General features: G+C 39.6%; 1 long non-coding RNA gene across 1 annotated transcript; it reads left to right on the plus strand.

Annotated features, from left to right (window-relative positions):
- The first annotated feature begins 221 nt into the window (after positions 1–221).
- Positions 222–20,065, plus strand: LOC310766476. The gene is made up of 2 exons (XR_014550184.1): positions 222–299; positions 19,746–20,065. It is a non-coding gene; the product is annotated as an uncharacterized lncRNA (long non-coding RNA).
- Positions 20,066–21,375: the final 1,310 nt, after the last annotated feature.

Consider the following 21,375-nt stretch of genomic DNA (forward strand, 5'->3'; position numbering starts at 1 on the left):
CTGTTTTTGTCACCTCCCTAACCCTATTTGCATGTCATTGTTATCAGTGTGAATCAGCTTTCCTATACTTTCCTCTTCCCTTGGCTGAGTGGTAGGGCATTTCATCCAATTTAGTTGTTTCTTAGAAAACAGAAAGATATTTGAATAAAAATAAACTGAGATAAGAATAAACATTAATGATTTATTATTTAATTTGTTTGTCTTCTCTTATTTTTTCCCTTTTGGTTTGTGCAGCCTTTTAAGAGTCCTAACTACTGTTTGTTTATTAAAATGAATGGAAAGAGTGCTACAGCATTGTGGTAAGTGGTTTTTTTGGGGGGATGAGTATTTTTAAAAGTGGGGAGAGGGCTTACAACATTTTCTAGAAGTATTTTAAATCAAATTTCAGAAATCCAGTATAATTAAGCTGTTAGACTAACTTGGGCTAAATTTGAACCATGTCTGAATGTCCTTCAACAACTCATTATTTATTTTACATTTTTACCTGAAAATAATATAATTTGTAGTTAGGAGAGGCAAGAATTATACAACTCTTTTGCTTAGTGAATCTGTTAATGTTCTCCACTGTGTGCAGCATTTTGCCTCCAACCCTTAAAGGGCTGGAGACATGGGACACACTGGCCTGGTGATGCTGCCACATTGCAGCCTGGCCAATGAAGGTTAGACATGTCCACCCTTATTTAAAGCAATGAGGCCTCATCAAATTTCCTGTAGCAGCAGCCTGACCACTTAACTGTAAGACTCTTTTATTGCCTATTCTGCTTTTCTGGGTATTAAGGACTCATTGATTTGGATCAAACCATGTACAGATCTCAACTGGCAGGTGCAGTGGAGTTGGGAGTAAATGAAAGCAGATGGGACTTTACTAAAAATGAATAATTATAATAATAAAAACCTATGAACTGGTGCTGTAAGAAAGCTTATCCTAAGCAACCTTGTCACCCTATAGAATCTTGGAGTCCTGAAATAGCATCAAACAGGCTTAAAGCTAATGACACTCCCTCTTCTTTTACAATTAACCTTGACTATAATATCAGTCTTTTTTGCCCTAGTCATTCCTAGAGGAGTTCTCATCAGCCTCAGCTAATTTCATATAGTAGGTCCCATCCCTTTCAGCATCTCTCACCCCAAGGAGAGTTCCTGAAAATGAGGGTTTGTAGCTCTAATCTTGGGAGCCAGTAGGATAATTATTTAGCCTTAACTAGTTTAGTTGCAGATATGTAAGGAAATAAAGATAAGATGGTTAAACCCACCAAGTTATATCTGTCTTCATTCATGCGGTATAGGGTCAATGAGAATTTATCATCTTTAACTAGTGGTTTTATTCTCACTTGTTTGAAATAATCTCACTGCTTATTTTATTGCCTGAAAGCTATCTTTTTGAAACATTGACCTATTTATAAATCAAATAATGCTACAAGCACTGAGATTATCCAATACACGTTCCTGCAGAAACCACTTATTTCACTGCAGCTAGGAGCATCTTATTATAGAGTTGGAAAAAAGAATACTCAGCATTTAACAAGCCTTATAAAATTAAATAAGTCCTTATGGGCATGTAATAATTGCACCATATATATTATTTGCTCATATTCTTACAGTATTTTTGCATATAAAAGTTTAATCAACGAATGTGCTTAATATTATTTTATTACTAGCAATTAACCAAAACAATCAATTTTAGAGAAGTGTCTACAATACTTTATGCTGAATTCTAATTAAACAGTTACAGTTCCATTGCATAACTTTATGAGGCTATAATTTTGTTCCTAAGAAGATAAACTATGAATACAGAGGACAAACAGACCATCCTCATGAGTGTTTTTAAAAGCTGACATCCTATAAAACCTCCATCTATTCTCTCTCTTTCTTTCTTTCTTTCTTTCTTTCTTTCTTTCTTTCTTTCTTTCTTCTCTCTCTCTCTCTCTCTCTCTCTCTCTCTCACACACACACACACCATCCATTTTATGCTGTTGCACACTGAAAGTATTGAGTTGTCTATTGTTTTCTCACTTGTCAACTGGCCAATGCAACCTTGCAGAACAGCAAAGTGTGACACAGCCCTTGCCATTTGCGCAGTAGAATTACCATGGAACCAAATTTATTTGAAAATCCAAAACCAGCAGCAGATCATTTTAATAATCAGCCTTTTGAATAAGAGGCAGTGCAAGTCACTTCATTTGAGGATGATGTTTGCTTAAACACACAGAGAAAATAAATGCAGATTATAATAAATGTCAAGGCCAATTCTTGGAATCAAACTGAGGATGAGGCCTGAATGGATCTGTGAAGAGTTCAGCATGTGGTAAAGTGGTGATGAAATTGATTTACCATTGCTGAAATGCCCTCCTCTGCATTACTGCTAAAGGTACATAAGGCAACTTTAAGTGTCACAAGGCTTCGCCAACGTCTCATGAAATGCCACCGCAGGCTTGGTGACATCACATGAGAATTTGGCTTTTCTGCCCATGACATTTTGCTACCTGAAGCTGATCTCAAATGGCACTACATATTCAGAAGAACACTTTACAAGCCATCCTGCGCCACACAGATATCAATTTCTGCCTTAGGGAGCAATCATATGCTGAAGAAGCTGGCATAAAGCACACCGGTGTTAAGTTAATGTTACACCAGATCCAAATGCCATCTAGCAGCAGGGCAGCTGCTGTTGCTCTGTCTAAGCCTAACAGAGAGCAAACAAGCCTTTAAAATAGTGTGCTAAGTTTCCAGTACACATAACCAAACTGAACTTAGGATCCAGCCTAAGTCTTCTTTTGTTTCACCCCCATCACATCCACTTTGGGGGGGGGGGTTGCACCAACCTGAAGTCAGCCTGTCTCAGCTCAGCTGGTTAAGCCCTGACTCAGTAAGTTACATAAGTGCATCTTCAGCTGTGCCCGGGTTTGGAGTTTAATGAGCTGTGAATCAGCAAGCTGAACTGGATATCCACTGTATCCTAAGCTGCCCAGATTTTGCCCACTAAATTGACCACCACCATTCTGTGTTGTTGTTGTTGTTGTTGTTTAATCATTTAGTCATGTCCGACTCTTTGTGACCCCATGGACCAGAGCACGCCAGGCACTTCTGTCTTCCACTGCCTCCCGCAGTTTGGTCAAACTCATGCTGGTAGCTTCGAGAACACTATCCAACCATCTCGTCCTCTGTCATCCCCTTCTCCTTGTGCCCTCCATCTTTCCCAACATCAGGGTCTCTCATGAGGTGGCCAAAGTATTGGAGCCTCAGCTTCATGATCTGTCCTTCAAGTGAGCACTCAGGGCTGATTTCCTTAAGAATGGAGAGGTTTGATCTTCTTGCAGTCCATGGGACTCTCAAGAGTCTCCTCCAGCACCATAATTCAAAAGCATCAATTCTTTGGCGATCAGCCTTCTTTATGGTCCAGCTTTCACTTCCATACATCACTACTGGGAAAACCATAGCTTTTACTATACGGACCTTTGTTGGCAAGGTGATGTCTCTACTTTTTAAGATGCTGTCTAGGTTTGTCATTGCTTTTCTCCCAAGAAGCAGGTGTCTTTTAATTTCATGGCTGCTGTCACCATCTGCAGTGATCATGGAGCCCAAGAAAGTAAAATCTCTCACTGCCTCCATTTCTTCCCCTTCTATTTGCCAGGAGGTGATGGGACCAGTGGCCATGATCTTCGTTTTTTTGATGTTGAGCTTCAGACCATATTTTGCGCTCTCCTCTTTCACCCTCAATAAAAGGTTCTTTAAATCCTCCTCACTTTCTGCCATCAAGGTTGTGTCATCTGCATATCTGAGGTTGTTGATATTTCTTCGGGCAATCTTAATTCCGGCTAGGGATTCATCCAGCCCATTCTGTAGGGCTGCCTGAAGTTGCTTCATCCCCCTGGATGACAATGCTGACTCCAGTCTCACAAAGTATTTTAGTGGACTTTATTCATAATCAAATGTGCACAGGTATGCCTCTAATTTGCCCAGGTTGCCCAGTAAAAGGTAACCTCACATACTTTGCCTCATTTCTAAACCCATTTAGCTGAATTCAGTGGAATAGACTTCCATGAGAGTATTCTTAATAACTCAGCTTTCATCAGAAAGTGTCACTTTAATCCGAGCTGTGAAGAAAACTGGAATCTATGAAATGTGACAATGACAGAATTCTTCTGGGCTTTAGACTGAATACTTTTAACTAGCTATATAATAATATTCTAAACTTTGTACCATGTGCATTTCCCCCTAGAATATGACTGGTGAGAGCATTATTACTTTTCTCCAGTGGGCACTTTGGAAAGCAGAGCATGTTAGTCAGTACATGTTTACATCAAAAATAGGGTGACAAATATTTATATGATACAACATCAGTGCAATCATAGTTCATCAGTCATAACCAATGAGGTTTGGATCTGGACTTCAAAATGATATGAATCCTGCTGGGGAACCTTCTTAAATTCACCTGATTATAAAGCCATTTGATTCCACGGCAGTCTATTGATATCTTCTATGGTATACTATTTGGTGTAGATGGATTGCACCACACTGAAGTAGGGAAAATGAAACATTTCTAAGAGAAGGAAGGCTCAATCTTCTTAGAGCTTGATTTATACAGGTTGGCCACCCAACCTGTATAATCTTATACATATATATATATATATATATATATATATATAGTGGGAAAAGATCAATTTCTGCTTGCAGCTTTAAATTTTTGGTTGGTTCTTTTTTCCATTATGCCGTTGAATTCAGCAATGAGAAATTCTAGAATTAAGAATTAATTCCCCTGATGGAAAAAGCACTCATGCTTTTCGGCCATGCCCATGGCTTGCATGCTTCTTTTGGAGAGATTGGATAGTGACGATGAAAAGAGTACAGGATGCAGCATAAGTCCATTCCTTCCCTATGCTGCCCACATTTCCGCCCCATTTCAGGCGGTCCTCTGTACATCCTTGCTGCGTAATAGCTCCACTGGCAGAATCTCCACTGGTGTATTTGTCATGCTAGTGTGTCAGGGGCAGGCAGCAGTGGGAAGGGGCCAGTGATTTATGGGGTTCTGAGGTGGGAAAAGAGAAAGAGGCTGGGCAGTCAGAGACAGGAGAAGACAATTAGGTGCAGAAGAGCTGCAAGAAGGTACAGAGGTGGAAGAGACAGTCCCTCACAGTTTCCAATGGTGAGAAGGGGCTTAAAGCAACAGGAGTAGCTGGAGATGACACACAGGAAAAGTTGCTGGTGGCTTGAACACACTGCGTCAGAAGAGGGGGTTTAAATGTGCTGATGGAGGCATGGTCATGCTGTTGCTCCAACTGTTGAGTCGGAGAATACTGCAGAAGGAGATGCCTAGCTATTTCGCAGGAGCAGTACATGTGACTCTTGCACCTTAGGAGCTGATGTCATTGAGTGCCTTGCCAATAAAGAACTATGATTTTAATTGCATGTCCTCCTTGGGGGGCTGAGTATATTTGGGGTATAGGGATCTATATTGCACTGTAGTTTGTTTTTTTTCTTAAACTGATTGAATAAAGTCAATTTTATGGAAAAACCTGAAGAGTTTCTTGCCACTAATTTCCAAAGGAGGAAGAGTTAACCACTGCTTCATGTCTTTGCTGTAAAATTCTCTTTGATGTATTACATAAAGAAAAACCATATTACTTTACTTTTTGGCTTTGAATATATGGAAGATAACTGGCACCCCTAATTGTCTGTGTACTCCAATCTTATCTTCAGATTTGACATGTTAAATGGTACAAAGCTCAATTCAGAAGCTTATCTTGATATTTATGACTAATGGCATTTTCAGTGAACAAAAAAGAGAGAGACTCCTGCTTCTATCCATTGCTGAAACATACAAATAGCATAATGCAGAAACAGAAGAATCTGAAGTGTTCTGTAGATGAAGTGAAATTCAACTTGTTTTTAAAACACTCAAAAATGCCTGACTTCTTCCTGATCCTCTCTTTCTCTCTCTTTCCAGACTGTATATAAACATGGAAAGAGCAGTTTTAAATAGAAGCAACATATGTCCAAATGACAGTTTTATTCATAAACGCTTTGGTTTGAGCTAGTTTTTCTTCCTCCATATGCTAGCTAGCAATAGCAGAATTCTAAATGTCAGTCAATCAGTCCTCTTGTGGTTTTGATCACTAATATTTGGCACTGTTATTATGAACGGTTATTTTTCAAATGTTTGTCAAAATCAGGCAATTTATTTTAAGGTGAGTCAGATACAAAAACTGACACTATGCTAGCAAACTTGGAATGCATCAAAATCAGCACCCTTTAAAAGGCCTCTGACTGTATTACAAATGATTGAAATTAGCACCTACACACAGGCAATCAATCAGAGCCTCACAGGCAACTCCAGGCCAGGGGCGTAGGAAAGGGGTGCGGGGCGGATCGCCCCAGGTGCCATCATGGAGGGGCAATTACTGCCCTACTAGGGCGGTTCATAAAAAACTCTTTTTTGAAAATGCCTGCTCCAAAGGCACTAGGGATTATATATCTATATATGAAATTTCATGCATATCAGTTAATATCTTGACCCTCCTCCACGAAAATAGCTATGTACTTGACCATTTTCCTATGTCGTGAAGGCTGAAATTTCAATTCAGTGGAGCAGGGTCAATATATTAACTGATATGCATGCAGTGATCAGTCACTGGCTGAAAAACTCGGGAAAATGCATTGGGGGAGAAGTCTCCCTGAATTCCATGGCAGTGGTTTACAGAGTCAGTCCATGTTGTTACTCTACCTTCTTTCTGTCCAGACTGTGAAGAGAAATCTGTGGCCAACTGAAAATAAACCTCTGATCACTAGCGAGCAAACAAATATTAAATATGACTGAGGGCAAAAATCAACCCTTCGCTTACGTTCTTCTTTCAGGATGCTTTTATCCTCTTTTTTCTCCAACTGGAGGAAATGTGATTAAAAGACGAGATACTGAAAAAAAAAAAGCATAACACAATGATAAACCATGGAAAGCTGAACACTGAGATGAACTTTAAAGATTCTTACATCCTTCCCCTTCCCTCCCCAATTATAGTCATCTTAAGTGTTCTTGGCAATCTCTAAAGATAAGAAACATGACCTACTCAGTGTAATGCTGGTTTTTGAGGTGAAAATTGTTGCTTTTATGTGCTGATCTATTTAATTAACGTTCCTGGATTATACAATGACAAGCAGGCTGCTGATCCCTTAGAAATTCAAATGAGTAATATGAGCAAAAATAGCACACCTGACTCAGAAAAAACACACACCCAAACTGTTTTACATACCATCCATGCCCAAACAGTCCTTGAAAAGCTGGCAGTTTCAGATTTCAGATATTTTGGTAGACTATTAGGCAGGATAAAGAATGGAATAATAATGCTAAGAACATGAATCATGGACACAGCTCCAGTGCTCCCTTCAACAAGGATCTTTCAAAATCTATAATTAAGTAATTTAGTTCAGTGAAAAAATCAGCACAGTTTTAGGCAATAATGCCATTTCTTAAACTAAGGGGATGGTTTTCTTACAGAAAGATCACAACCATGAATGGTGCACTCCTGCATATTTTTTCAAGGGGTGTGTGGGTGTGTGTGGGTGTGGGTGTGGTTCTAAACCAGATTCTAGTTATACTAAGGTCTCAATGAACTCAATTAGACTTAAGTTAGTGATGCAATTATTATGCTATTGAATGAACATTTTAGGTATTTTATACTACAGTCATGCCCCGTGTTACATTAGGTTCATGTTGTGTCTTTTTGGCTTGCAAACATGTGTATACTTCCATGTTTTGCCATGTGCGTGTGCGCAGAAGTGTTCTGCGCACTTCGCACATTTGCAGAAGCGCTCTATTGCACTCCGCGCTTGTGCAGAAGCGCCACTCTAGTTGCGGACTTTTCGGGATGCGAACAGCACCCCGGAACGGATCATGTCCACAGCTAGAGGTACCACTGTATACAGATTTTACCCTTTTTTTTTGTCCCAGCCAATGTTGACATATAAAGTGAGATAAAATGCCACAGGATATTGTTTTTATTCCTTCTTCCTCATAACAAAAGTGACCCAGGGAAGCAGATATCTTCTGATATCATACTCTTGGTTTGGTATTGAGACATTTTACTATCATGAGATACACTGGAGTTTAGCTTAAGGGATAAAAATGCCCCCCTCATCCATTTGTTACTTATTTTTAATGGACCTGAATTACTGATAAACATTGGTAGTAAGTTCAGTTTCATCATTTATCTCCTGCTCTTTGCCATAAAAGATGGAACCAAAACAACTTTAACAATCAAATCACAAGTTGAAATGCAAATAGAAAATGCCAAAGCACAATTACAAAATGTAAAAGCAGCCTTGTACCTCAGGAACACTGTGTTGAAATTAGCACAACTCTCTGGAAAGGCATTCAGCAAAGCTGGTAGCACTACCCAGAACAAACCAAACCGAAAAAAAGCTCTTAAAAAGTTCAACTGTAAAAGTTCTGTTCAGCACTGAATATATCCTCTAATGGGAAAGCTGGTTATGCAAGTTAACTCTTAAGGAGATCAGAATCTTTTTTTTTATGAATGAAAAATGCTATAGATTTATTATCCTATATACCACTACCAGACTCATTATCTGAATGAAAATACTTATATAGCCAAAATGTCACCACACACACATGGAAAGGAATCAGCAGGCTTTCGTGAACCTTGAAGTTTGCAGAACAAAAATAAAATAAAAATAAAGGGGAAACGTCCAAACTGCACAATGATGCCTGTGCATGCTCAGAGCTCATGGAATTTTGACTGTTTTTTGAGGAGTGGTGGTGGAATGGAGAATTCTTGAAAAGGGTATGGCTGAGTGGCTGGCACAACTAGCTTTCAACACTCCATTCGGTAACATTTTGTTATAGGTCCCACTTGTAGCTGGGAAACATGCATCCATGCTGAACTTTTACAAAATCAATATATCATTATATGTCGCTCTGCTATTTTCTGCGAACTTTCACATTATTATCTGCATACCACTCAAACCCACAGGAAACTGTCCTGGAAAGTTTAGATTATGCTATGGTACCTTGATTTCTCCCACACTACCATTTAGAAGAATCACATTTGCAAGAGTCCTGTGTATTTTAATGTACATTTAAAAGGAGAAAGCAGGAGAGAGAGAGAGAGAGCACAAACACAGAAGGAACATTCTTCCTAAAGCAGTACATTTCTTTACAAACACAAACAGAAATCTTGGCCAAAGTTGTCATCATTGCTTAGTGTGTCTGTTTAAAGTTTGCGAGGAGTTAGACAGATTCTGTATAATAAGTAAGTTTCCCACTTTGCTAACTCCTTAACCTAGAAAACAATAAGGAAGAAAGCTTTGACAGTTTTTTGGGGGCAAGGCAACTTGCTTTATTGGGGTCATTGCATTCCTTCTGTCTACAACTGTGATGCCCAATTCAAGGAAACAGTAAATTGTTCTCTTGGGAAAACGACTTTTAAGTATATATAGATATGGGAGAAGATGGGGAGCGGTGAGGAAGAATTTTTATTATTTGTTTCAAGGACTGGTAGGTGCGAGACCTGTCAGAATGATATGGAGCCAACCTACATGTACTGAATTAATTTTCAATGCTCTGTTGTTCTTAGCTGTTTTTGCTTGATAAGTCAACTTGCCCTGCAGTATTTCTTTTTCGTTTAATTTTATTATTTCCCAGTTTAAAATATTACCTATAATTTGCGCTTTTTTCCTCATTAGGTCAGAACCAAGTCACTGAACAATGTTCTTAGTCAATGAGCATGTGCAAAGCTGGGGAATTGCCCTTTAGTTCCAGAGGGGAGTGACACGTGCTCAGTGTGGTATTTCTGTTGCCATTGTTTACAGGGCAACAGAAACCAAGAGGTGAGAGCAGGGCTGGCCCAAGACATTTTGGTACCTGAGGTAAACCACAAAATGCTTCCACCAGGGAAGGAGAAGTGAATGAAAATCTATACATTCATACCTTGGATCTCAAATGCCTTTGCTCCCGAACAAATCTGCTCCCGAAAGATCAATACCTGGAAGTGAATGTTCTGGTTTCCAAACATTCTTTTGGAAGCCGAAGGTCCGACGGGGCTCCTGCTGCTTCCGATTGGCTGCAGGAGCTTCCTGCAGCCAATCAGAAGCCACACTTTGGTTTCTGAACATTTTGGAAGTTGAACAGACTTCTGGAACAGATTCCTTTTGACTTCCAAGGTACAGCTGTTTAGGGAACAGGGGGTGGGTGTCAAATCAACCTTACCCGACAACTGAAGTGGGAATTAAAAGGTTGTTTCTTTTAATTTTAACACAGGGGAGGTCACACTCTGAATCATGCTGAGCAGGCGCAGAACCCAGGAGAAGGCAACTTCTGTCATTTCCTCCCTAGGGGTGGGATGTTGCAGGGGAGGCATGGGGAGATAGCCAAGGAGATGGCAGATTTGACTTCCAAGGAGCGCACCACAGCCACTGCTTTCACCATAGCAGCAGCAGCAGTGGGTGATGTATTTATTGGAGGCACAATCTGCTGCGCCCAAGGTGGTCACCTCACCTTGCCACATGGATGGATCAGCCCTGGTTGAGACCCATAGGGTGGTGGCATGGGGGCAGGGCCTCTGTTTATGGAACTCCTCCATCACTGAGATAGGATTGCCCTCCCTACTGCTGAAGTTTTGATGTTGCTTAAAAACACATTAATCTTGCCAGCACTTGGTGATGCTGGTCAAGATCAACAGGAAGAGTTTATTGGTTTTGCTACTGTATCTTTAAAAGTGGTTACAAATTTGTTGTCATTTAAATGTATTTTTATGATATTTGTATGTTGTTATGACATTTGTATAATTTTTTTTAATTGCTGTTAGGCATCCTGGGTCCTTTAAAGTGTTGGAAGTTAATTTAGGATTCTTATTTCTTGTTTTATCATTGTATTCTTGCTATGGCTATTGATTTTACACTTCTTGAAATCCAGAAAGAACAAAGCTGGGTACAAAAATGTTTGATATAAAATAAATCTGAAGGAAAAAAGAGAAACATAAAAGCATAAAGGTTTACTGTACCAAAAGCACTGCAGTAAAACTAGCCCTGAATATTAAACATTGCATCATATTAAGCATAGCACCATTAGTCATTGCAGTGAGAAAAGGGGCTGCTTTTTATTTGTTTAAAAAATGCCATTTTAAAATCAAGAAATGAGGAAGATAGATTATAAACAGGCCACCAGATGATGGACTGCCCCAGACTTGTCATTTACCATTAAAGCATAGGTAGCTGAAGAAAAGTATCAAAATGCAAAAGTTAACAGAAAAAAACAAAAACAAAAAATGGATAATATAAATAAAAATGACTGTGAATGGAAATAAGCTGAAAGTAAAACCCAAGAGTCATAAAAAGATCTCAGAACAGGTCTTAAATTTCTTGAATAAAAACCATCTGAATTTCAAAATCAGAATTTATATTTGATTAAGTTTGCATATCTATGCAAATTGGGGGGAAGTCTCCTTTAAAGTTTAAGACTCCTGAATAAACAATCATAGGATTAGTCTACTTGGCTGCAATCTTGGTTGAACTGTAAAGAGCTGTGTTTTACTAAAACCTTTGCAGCATCTTCTATCTACAGAATGACAATTATGCATGGTGGTGTGACCCTCCCAGTTTTTTCTTGCATCCTGTACCAGCTATATTTTAGTTTTGTCTGTTGCTGTAATAAACTGATGATATTTTGGTCTGTGCATGCCTATTGGTGGTTAGTGCCCATTGGCACTGGCAGGGCAGAAATCAGGGAGTAGGTGAAACCAGACCCAATAACAAGCAGAGCGAACTAAGTCTAGTTTTGTGCTCCTCATCCTCTCTACAACATTATTCAAGAACAGCACTGTTTCTAAGCGGAGAAAGGAGTTTATGGGTAGCTCCATCTCGTGGACTGGAGATAAGTTAAGAAGGTAAGCAGGTGGGAGTTGGCATTTTGATGCTGGTGGCAATCCCCCTAATGAACATATGAATAACCTATGGTATCAGGCCAGAGGTCCGTATAGTTCAGCATCCTTTTCTTACAGTGGCCAGCCAGATGCCCATGGGAAGCCCGCAAACATGGCATGAGTGCAACACCATCCTATGCACCTCTGATTCTCAGCAGCTTGTATTCAGAGTCATGCTGCATAATGGACCAGCCTCCTCTGTGAACTTGTGGGAACAAACAATAAGTATATCCAAAGGAAAAGAACAGAAACAATATGTATCCAACAGGGAACAGACCTACTGAAATCAACAGGCTTAAGTCTGGGACTGCTCTGCACATGACTTAGTTGGGTATGTCCCAATTATCACAAAATGAATATGGTGGTACCTCGGGTTACAGACGCTTCAGGTTACAGACGCTTCAGGTTACAGACTCCGCTAACCCAGAAATAGTACCTTGGGTTAAGAACTTTGCTTCAGGATAAGAACAGAAATCGTGCGGTGGCAGTGGGAGGCCCCATTAGCTAAAGTGGTACCTCAGGTTAAGAACAGTTTCAGGTTAAGAACGGACCTCCAGAACGAATTAAGTTCTTAACCTGAGGTACCAATGTAACCACTTTTAGCTTAGAAATCTTTCCCCAGCTAGGCTAAATCAGTAAGGTGTCTCAGAAGGTTTCAAACCAATTCACTTCATTACAATGCGGCAGTTGAAAAGTGCAGTATTAACAATCAATAATGAAAAGTAGCAGAAAACATGTCGACAGCATGCCAAACAATGGCTGAGCAGTTTGTCTCATGTCACCCTTTAGATCTAAGCTCTAAGGCATCATTCACCATCAATTCCTCTGTCTCCTGTAAGGGGCCAGAAAAACATACATGACCATGATTCTTCCCATAACATATGGGATCTCTAGTCACCCTTAGTAAATGGAGCAGCCTTGCTAAATGGAGTCAGACAGGTGGAAATGGGCCAGGCAGAAAAGCAAGAGGGAGGTTTTGCCACAATATGTGATTACCGGTAGGTTTCTGCCGCAACTGCAGTCTGAGGCGATCCATAAGATTTGGGTGTCAATTTCATAGCTTAATGCCACTTTTTGTTTTCCTTATCTTGTTCTTCTCTTTTATCCTCTCTAATGGTCAGGAAGAAATAACACAATTAAATGCATAGATTTAAGTTGTTTGGTCCCTTCTCCTTCTGGAATCAATAGAGCTAAATCAGCATAACTAGTTACAGATGGGGCTGCCAGTCACCTTTTCCCCCCAAAGAAAGTAATCCAATTTCATGTTGCTGGGGCTCCCCCCCCCTATTTCTTTCTGAGGACATACTAACTTTTTAAATTGAACTCCCAGAGTGAATGGATCTGAATCAAAAAAGATTAGCTCCTTCATCTGGTAACATAAATTTTAAAAGCAACCAGGAGCCAAAATGAACAGTGAACTTTGAAAATCCTAAAGCAATTGGAAAGCGACAAACTATTCCTGAAAATGTAAGCTCCACAAAGATTTTCACTTCAACGGTCAAAACTACGTAGTGTAGTTCTCTGGAAAATCTCTTCGGTGAACTGTGGGTGACACAAACAATTCGTGATAGAGGGTTTTTGTTTGTTGGTTTGCTTGCTTGCTTTTTGCCCCCAAAACTTAACAAGCTCGACTTTTTTATTTTACTTTATCTCTCTCCCTCTCTTTCTCTCTGTTGGATACAGTTCAGGAAGATGCTGAATCCATCAGAAAAAAACTGAGTCAGATGGCGGGTATGAAGCAAAAAAGGTGATCTTTTAATCATATGGTACATGGTGGAAAACACCGCCTGTGCATTTTGCTCTGCTCGTTTCATCTTCCAATTAGCAACTCTGAAAAAAATAAAAAAATCAGATACAACCTTGGCTATTACATAATGCACTCTGCTTTTCACCTTACTGAAGTGCTGATGTTATGCAGACTTTCCCCCACAAACCCTGGTCTCTCTGAAAAATAATAACAGGCATTTAAAATCACATTCTCAGGCTAGTCCCTGTCAGTATTTCAGTTGATGAAGGCCCTTGTCCCATTTTGCTCAATGAATAAAAGCACTTGAAAGTGACTAGGTTGTACATCAAGATTTCTCAAAGGACATCTAAAGGATAAAATGCACCAGAAAGTTACTGTGACATGGTCTAATTTTTTATATTTAGCAAGCAATGGAACTCTATGAACATTTGAATAAAAAACCCTTATTAAAGATAAGAAGACAGCTGCTTCAATCCAGGGACTGACCTAGTTCAGCATTCTGTTTTCAACAGTGGTCAGTTAGATGCTTCCAGGAACAGCAGCATTCCTTACAGCAGGTATGAGAAATGTTTAGCCCTCATGATGTTGCCACACCATCAGCTCCAGCAACCATAGCCAATGGCCAGGGATCATGGGAGCTGTAGTTTGACAACTTAAGCATACCCTCCAACATTTCTTTGATGAAAATAGGGGTGTCCCATTCCATATTAATAATTTTACCATTTATACCCCACCTATCTGACCGGGTTATTTCAGCCACTCTGGGTAGCTTCCAACATATATAAAAACATATAAAACTTCCCTATACAGGGCTGCTTTCAGACAGCTCTGGGGTCAGATAACTCCATACCCTCCAACATCCTCCAATGAAAATAGGGACTTCCTACCATACCTTCCAACATTTCTCTGATGAAAATAGGGGCACCCTAAGGAAAAGTGGGACATTTTCAGATCAAATCAGAAACCAGGATGGTTTGTGTAAATCAGGGACTGTCTCTGGAAAATAGCAACACTTGGAGGGTCTGACTTATGGCAAGCCCAAAGTTGCCCACACCTGCCCTACAGGTAACAGGTTCTGCCTCTGAAGGCATAAGGAGGACGACTGGATCAGGCCAATGGTCTATTCTGATCATCATTCTGCTTCCAGTTAAATAGGTAATTTCTTTTTTTTTAGAAAAATATATGTATACCGGTAATTAAATGTTGCCCCAAATACGAAATATTAAACAAACAACATAACAGAGTTTATATTTTAGTAGTTCTACAAGGAAATAACTAAACAATTACAAAAAGTTAAGCAATTAAATAAACCATTTTGAACCTAATAATACCCCTCCCCACCTTCTCACTATATAGAAGGATCTGGCAACTTCTGTTTCAGTGTATCTGAAGAAGTGTGCATGCACACGAAAGCTCATACCAAGAACTAACTTAGTTGGTCTTTAAGGTGCTACTGGAAGGAAAAAAATTTTTTGTTTCATTTTGAACCTTGTAACACTTTCTGCTGAAACCTGCCACCTTTCAAGTTACAAATGCCTGGGTGAAAAAATATCCCAGTGCTGTCTAAATGATGCAACAGAAGGAAAATATATGCTTGGGTCTGATGAACAAAGGGACCATTCACAAGGTACTTCTTCTCTGCAGCCTTGTTGCTCCCTGAACTGTTCTAGAAGGTTGGTGGACCCTCCAGAGCATCAAGAGAGGCAGTGCAGGGGCCTATAGTGGGAAGGGCAGATCAGAGGAAATGTCACCTCAACTCATGTGGGAACATCTGCTGGATCAAGAGCCCTTCCACAGAGAGCTAGTTACAGCCAAAGCCATTTTATGCCTTTTGAGGCATGAAGGCTTTCCCCACATCCAGCCTCTTGAGGGTCAAGATCTCAGTGATACCTGCCTCACCTAGGCCATCTGTTCTTTTTTAAGTAGTTGTTGAGATCATCTGTTGTTCTGAACCACTTGCCTGAGCTTCCAGAGCTGGGCAGGATATATGCTGAAAAATGCATACAACCTCATCCCTGAATGTGCAAGACAAGATGCAGAAACAGTACAAAACAGACTGCAGAACCCTGCTATGTTTCTCACATGCTCTCTGTTCGGCCGGCAGCAAGACCACTGGATAACGGTGTTTAAGGGCAAGCTTCATTATTCCAAACTGGAAGTTTTCAGACCTTTTGCAGCTGATATTAAAGAGCTCTGTTTAGCAAGCAGGTCACCTCTGTAAAATCAGCTTCATTTTCTTCTAATCACCATCATGATAAAATGGAAGCTGAGGTGTATTTCCATTTTTGGTCATTGTATGGATCCTTTGTAGATAGTCCTAAATCATTAAGATAAGCCAATTAGGTTAATTAGCCATCTTAGAGCTGTTAGCCAGCTGATGTGAAAGTGCTTAACTAGAAGCTCAGCTAGAGAAGAATGGAAACTCAAGGACTCCACAAGCTGAGCACCTGGAATTAGAATGAGAAATTAATGTGAGATGTGGTTCATTCTTTGGCATCTCCAGTTAGGGCTGAGAACGTCCCAAGTCTGAAACTATGGAGCGCCACTGCCAGTCAGCGCAGATAATACAAAGGTAGATGGATGAGTTGTCTGACTCAGCTTCCTATTTTCCATGTGTCTTCCTATCTTTGTGGTGATAATCTGGTTCTACCAATAGGTAGTAATCTGAGTAAATAGATCTGGTGCTACATGGGAGTCAATGAAAACATAGGCTGAAAATTTACCAAGTGTTTTCTGCTGTGCAATTTAAAGGGATGGGGGAAGAATGCTTACTTGCCCTTCCCTCAATAGATAAACAGCTGCAATAAAATTTGCAGCCGTCTAAGTTCTTATGCATGCAAGCAGCTGACGTTACCACACTATAAGTTAACACAGAGGTGTCCTAGGGCATTAAAGGAAGAGCGCAAATGGTTGGAATAGCCAGAGTGTGGAGGATTGATTGTCAATATAGTTTTATGTGCGTGAAATGGAGTGGTCTTTATTAGAACAGCACAAGAAACATCAAGCTGCAGTAAAAATTATCTTGACAACATGGTTTGCCTCGTGCAGACTGTTATCCAATTCCCAAGGTTGTTGCAATAGGCTCTAGGGAGTCTAAAATTAATTACTCCCATTTCATATTTAACAGAGAGAAAAGAAAAGGAAGACTGGAAACAAGAGAATCATGTCCAAGGAATATGAATGCAAAAAGCAATAATTAAACGGTTCGGCTTTCGTTTGACTCAGTACAGTATAATGCACTCACATTCAAAGTACTACAAGAGGTTCACAGTCATCCTGGTGCCACTTATAAATGCTATTTATAGTGACAGTTATATATATATAGCTTGTGAATTTAAAAAAAAAGCATGTTTGGGATAGTAGTGATTACTGGTGCACACACAGCATGGATTTGGGTGCTGTGATATACGGTTCATAATTTCTAAAGCGTCCATTCCTTCTTCTTCAAGGAAGATGGATTGCAGAGGTTATGTGTACTTGTGCAGATATATGAATCACATTATAATTGATATGTAATAGGCAGCAGACATGTAGCCTGTGCTCCACTGCATATACAGGCATGCCAGTTTCAATAATGCTTGAACTGCCCCTAAGTTGCAAATCAAATTGCTTGTTGCTTCCATACTTTTAGCTAACTTAAAAAGGTTAGGGGGAGTGAAAGTGAGTTTGGTTTGACATTTGAATAGAGACATTTGAATTCCATGGCAGAGAACTAACCCATTAGGTCATTTTCTTTATTCAAAGGGATCTCTGACTAACACAGTTTGGGCTGATAATTGAGAACAGAAATGTGATTGTGTCCCATCAAACCAGGCTTTATAATCAAGTAAATAATGCTCAGAAGTCAGCAGCAGGGAATGATACGGAATGTCTAATCCACTGATATGATGAGTTCAGATATAAATTTGGCAGCAGTCATTTTGAAAAGGCATAAATATAATTAAGTTTGCCTTAAAAGAAAATTGCATCTACTTCCCAGTGTTATGAGTACAGAGTCTGGATGATACATGGGAATGGTTGAAGTTTAGAGGTGTTCAAACTGAAGTGAAGCTCAGAGTCATTTCCAGTAAATCTAAAAGTTGTTCTGCAGGATACTAGAGATGCCAAACAGGAAAGAATGAATCACCATTTCTCATAATTACTGCATATTATTATTATTATTATTATTATTATTATTATTATTCCTTTTATTTTTTTCAAAAGTACATAAGGTGGCTTAGTGTCATCTAAGCATCCAAATTTTAAGAATCCTTCAAGCAGCAGCAAAATCTTTATCTAGTGTAGAATCAAAAGCAAATTTTAAGGTTCTTAAACAGTTAAAACATTTGAGAACCTCCAAAGGAAATCAAAATAATTTTGAAAAGAGTGGCAATTTTTCCCAAGGTAGGATCATACCTTCCTAGGTTGTGCAACACCCATTGCACACCAGCCTGGAACCATCTGGTACTAGCCATGAATCCAGATTCAATGTTCTCTGATCGCCAATGCAAGGACTGTTGTGCTAGCATAAGAGCAAGAATAATGGCTGCGCCATATGAAATCCAACAGCTGCACTAGTGGAAGTTTATCATGCAACAGGTTTCACAACAGGAAGTATTGGAGCAAAGACTTCTTTTATTTATGGTTTGGACTGATTTTATCATTATTGTGCTTGTTTAAATCTTACTGTATACCTCTTAGAGACTACTGTGTTAAGCAGTATATAAAATGTTTAAATAAAATAAAATGGAAGCTGAGATAGATAGAACCTCCCCAAGGCTGCCTGTTCCATTCACTGGATGAGCTCATATACTTGTGCACACACTAGGGGGAATTAAGCCAAGCAGCTTTTAGCATTACTGTAGGAGGCTTACCTTTTATGCCTGCCATGTGCTGTAACATACTGAAAAATGTAGCTGTGGTGTGTCTTCTAAATACAGGCGTTAGCACAAGCTGTAAAACTATAAAAAATAAGAAGAAACATATTTTTTCCCCCAATTAATTTTTTTAAGTGTTTGAAATTGCTATGTGCAGCCATGCAGATGGAAGGGGAGAGAAGATAAATATTGCACTACAGATAGTTAATCTCTAGCAGAAGCATTTTAATAAATTGGAGTTACGAAAAAATCAGTGCACATCAATTGGTTCCAACCAACTCTTGTTTATCTTCCACCTCTGTCTGTGTTTGATGGATGTTGTTCATGCTCTTTGGTTTACAGTAACAAACAGGTTTTTAATTTTTCTAAACTCCATCTCTCCAGTGCCATTCTGTGATGGATGATGTGACAAAAGGTTCTTCAATGAAGTCTGAATACTAAATAAATTAGCAGTATTAGAAGTAGCGCATCATTCACCCCTGACTGCATCCAGTCATTGCTGCTTTTCTCCTCCTTTACTTGCTTAATCTCTGGTGGTACAACTATCTGCTCAGCACATGACAACGGCCCAATCCATATGCCCTAACAACAGATGGTGTGTATGGCAAATAGGGCACAGAGTGTGCTTGCAATGAGCAAGGAAAGCACTGACTGCTCTTCCATATGTTCAGATCCCAAAGAAAACTGTGTACAAGCTACATGCAAAATATCATGAAGTTAAACCACGTCTATCTCAATCAGATCTCACCGTGGTGTGCTTCATCTGCTGATGAGAAAGAAAGAAATTGGGCTGAATCCAGTTTAATCCAGTCAGAACTTTCTAAACAATGGATTAGTTGTTTGTCCTGTTCCTGGTTGTTGTTAATATTTTGAGACCGTGTAAAGTCTTATCATTAAGTACTGGTTCATATAAGTATTTCATAGTTTTATATTATTTATCTCTACATCAATGACGTAGGATTTATTATGAAATGTGTTGGGCCTAATAAACCTTTTCCTGAGCTCTTTAAGGTCATCTTGCTTTTTCTTACTGTGACTGGTGTTGTAATATATGGAATCTGTGTCTTACCATTTGTTTCTCCTGCCCGCTGAAATCAGTGGGACATGCTAGTAATGATTTAAGTCCCATTGATTTCAACTGGAAGTAAGCACAACTAAGTTTGCCTGGATACACCTCTTCACTTTTAACCCTGGGCCTTATATTCCTCTCCACAGAGATTTGTCAATATCTACCAAACCCAGGAGCAAGAAACAGTATACCTTGTCCAATGCTTTTTGCTGAATAAGGGCGATGGAAGAAAGAGGGCTATAAAGAGGATTACCAACAAACAAACCCTTACCCTGGAAAATGAGGCAGAAAACATGAGTGCACAACGGCTAATCCAACATATCAGTCAGGCTTGTTGAGAGCAAGGAAGAACTACCACTAATACAAAATAAATCATCTGTGGCTCACTATAGGTCAAGGTCTATAACAAACATCTGAGGAATAAAAGCTGCTTGTCTGTATAACTAAAGTGTTAGTAACACTGGAAGTTAGCCTGTGTGCTTTTTCTGCTCACTTACGCCTCCTCACCCGCCCTGAGATTTTTCATCAGCTTCGGAGTACATCATTCACTGTATTTTTCCGTGTTTAAGTCTAGGTTTTTCCCCTTAAAAATTATGTCCAAAATTAGGGGGCATCTTATACAAGGGGCCATCTCCCCCCATTTTCTTAAATCAGAGTCCCCCAAAATAGTCTTATAGACTGAAAATATGGTATTTTCATGTTATAGTGTTCACATTTGTAGCATTCGCTCAGGAATCAATGGGATTTCTCACACAACCTTACAAACCTCTCCCATAACACATATTCAAGTATGAAGAGGCTATCCATAACACAGAAGCTAGTGCCCACACTAGAAGCTGGCCACTTTTAAATAGGAAGGTGGGCATAATTGGAATTGGAAGAACTGAGAATGGTGAGGAAATACCCCATTTGCCTTGATAGAGTAACCTCCACTGTCTGCATCCTGCTGGCCGATGTGACATCAGCAAAGTCGGTGTTCATACTTGTGTATCCCTGCACATAGTCCTCCTTCAAACTGATGTTGGTCACAAGTAGGCTGGAGGACATGGCTGGCATATGCATTAGTATCTGGATGATGAAGCTGGCCCATGCATTTTGAGTAACCCCTCTGGATAAAATTCTGGATAGCTTTCATATGGCTTATAGTGGCAATGCAATTTTCCTAGAGTCACATCAGCAATAATGGTTTCATATAGCAGAATCATTTATATGGGCTGCTGTTGTTGTTGTTACCACATATTTTTTTTTACTGAAATACACAAAAGCAGTATACAAAACCAGCAGTACAATACACAAAAAAATAAGTTGCCATAAATGAGTGGGATGTGTAAGTCGGCTTCATACATGTCACTATGAAGATAATACCATGCAATTAACACTTCTATTAATACATGGATATATCCTGCCCACATGATACATCCCATTTGCCTGCAGTGTGAATAGGCCTTGGGATGGTGACTTCATCACACAGAGCTCTATTGGGAGAGATGAACATTTGTATGACTGTTCTGTGTTCCTTTTCCCCAGTTGTGCCTCTTGGATGATGTTATGTTGTGATGTAGCCTGCTTCTGGAGAGGCTTTGTGAGTGGTACAGCACTGCTCTATGGTAGAGTCAGCCCTGGTGTGATTATACCCTCTGTGAGGTAAGAAAGAACAATTGACTGACCCAATCAGTCCAGTTCTTTCCCAAGGGTTCTATTGTTACTGATCAGTCTAATAATGAATCAGTGTATATAAAGATTTCTTATACCCATTTGCTTAAAGCTAAGCTATGT

The sequence above is a fragment of the Podarcis filfolensis genome (genome assembly GCF_964270895.1).
Source record: "Podarcis filfolensis genome assembly, chromosome: 7".
Classification (NCBI taxonomy): Eukaryota; Metazoa; Chordata; class Lepidosauria; order Squamata; family Lacertidae; genus Podarcis; species Podarcis filfolensis.